We start from the raw sequence: 1,873 nt of genomic DNA, 5'->3' as shown, positions 1-1,873 counted from the left end.
TTAGATATAAGGTCTACAAGACACTGAAGTTTATTTTTTGATCTCAAACTGTTTTTTAATTTTTTATATTTTTTTTTGTAAAAGATCTATTCATACTACTAATAAAATATGTGATCTATAAATGTTGCCAATAATATATTTAAGATATTTAAAAAACAAATTGTTTTTTGTTTATTTTTATTACCAAGCAATATAATAATGTACTATATACGTTTTTGTTTTTGTTTTAATAAATTTTTGTTTTGTTAAGGGTAAAATGTGGGTTTATAAAAGTCGTCTCACAGGCGAAGATTACCATTAAAGAGCAAAAAAATATGTTTACCATTCTAGAGCTAAAGGCCTGCAAATAAATATGAAGGGGTRTATGTATGTAAATACATATGTACATATATATTTTGTCAAACCTATATTAATTAAATAATGAGGTAATAATAGAAATATGATTTTATTATATATTTCCAAATATTTAAGGAATTCATCATGCAATAGTTCAATTTGTAAGTACATGCTTGTGTGCTTTGATATAAAATACTTAGAACATATACATATGTATGTAAACACAACATTAATTGGCGACGAGGCTTTAAATTCATCATCTGAACACATTTAATGAAATGAAAAAGCGAAGTGAGGTAGTGTAAAATCGTCAAAATGACAAACGACAGCCTTATAAAAGAGCTAGTGCAGCAGCAACAAAATTTCGCGGCATCGTTGCTCGAACAGCAGAAACAGTGGATGCAGTCAATTCAGCAGTCGATGTTCAACGCTGACAGTCCTAATCGTATAAAAGAAGCAACAGTGGTTCCGCCGTTCCACGTATTTAATAAAGACCATCAGAATTGGGAATCCTACCTGGAGCAACTTTCTCAACATTTTATGGCCTATTCGGTAAGCAGTCCAGACAAGCAAAAATCGTTTTTTCTATCATGGGTCGGTATGGAATTRTTCGAACTTTTAAAGAATTTATTCGGCGTTGCAACCCTGCAATCGCAAACATACAHTCAGTTGACAGACAAATTAACGGAACATTTCCAATCGAAACGTCATGTAGTCGCAGCACGTTATACGCAAACGCACCGTGAATGGGTTGCCGAACTTCGTGGAATTGCAAGGGAATGTAAATTTAATTGTTCCGCCACGAACTGTTCCGCAAACTTTGTAGATGAAATGATTCGAGATCAAATCATACTTACCACACCATGCGATCAAGTCCGGCAGCCGCTCTTCAAAAATTACAACCATCCCTAGAAGACGTACTCTTAATAGCTGAAACATACGAGACAACAACAAAAACAGTAGCAACCATCAAAGAGAATACGAATTCATCCACCATGCAGGTGAATACAATGCAGACACGCAAAAATTGGAAAAGAACAAGAAAAGATCAAAAAAGAAGAGAACAGAACATAAATGCTAACGTAATGAAACAAGTGAAATTGAAGTCGTGTGCAGGTTGTGGCTTTTCGCACAATAGAGAAGAATATAAATTTCGTAAAGCGATATGTAATAAATGTGCAAAAAAGGGCCACATTGCAGCAGTTTGTATGTCAAATCAAAGCAACAGTATGAGAAAAGGCACAACGATTCCAGAGCGAAAATGGGATCAAAACAAACAAGAAAATGAACAATATGTTAGTACCATGGACACAGTGAACATTGCAAATGGCATAATAGAGGTTGAAGCGAATAAAAAGTGTATCAATTTAGAAATCTTTAACAAAGTAAAACAGTTTCAATTAGATTCGGGCGCAACCGTTTCAATAATCAATTTAAAGACGTATAACATATTGAATAGACCGAAATTAGAAAAGTGTACAAAAACATTATATGCATTTGGACAGCAGCCTATTCCAATATTGGGTGAATTGCACAC

The sequence above is a fragment of the Bactrocera latifrons genome, unplaced genomic scaffold (assembly GCF_001853355.1).
Source record: "Bactrocera latifrons isolate USDA-ARS-PBARC rearing strain unplaced genomic scaffold, ASM185335v1 scaffold_131, whole genome shotgun sequence".
NCBI lineage: Eukaryota > Metazoa > Arthropoda > Insecta > Diptera > Tephritidae > Bactrocera > Bactrocera latifrons.
The sequence above is the reverse complement of the archived record's forward strand: the minus strand, read 5'-3'. Positions refer to the sequence as shown.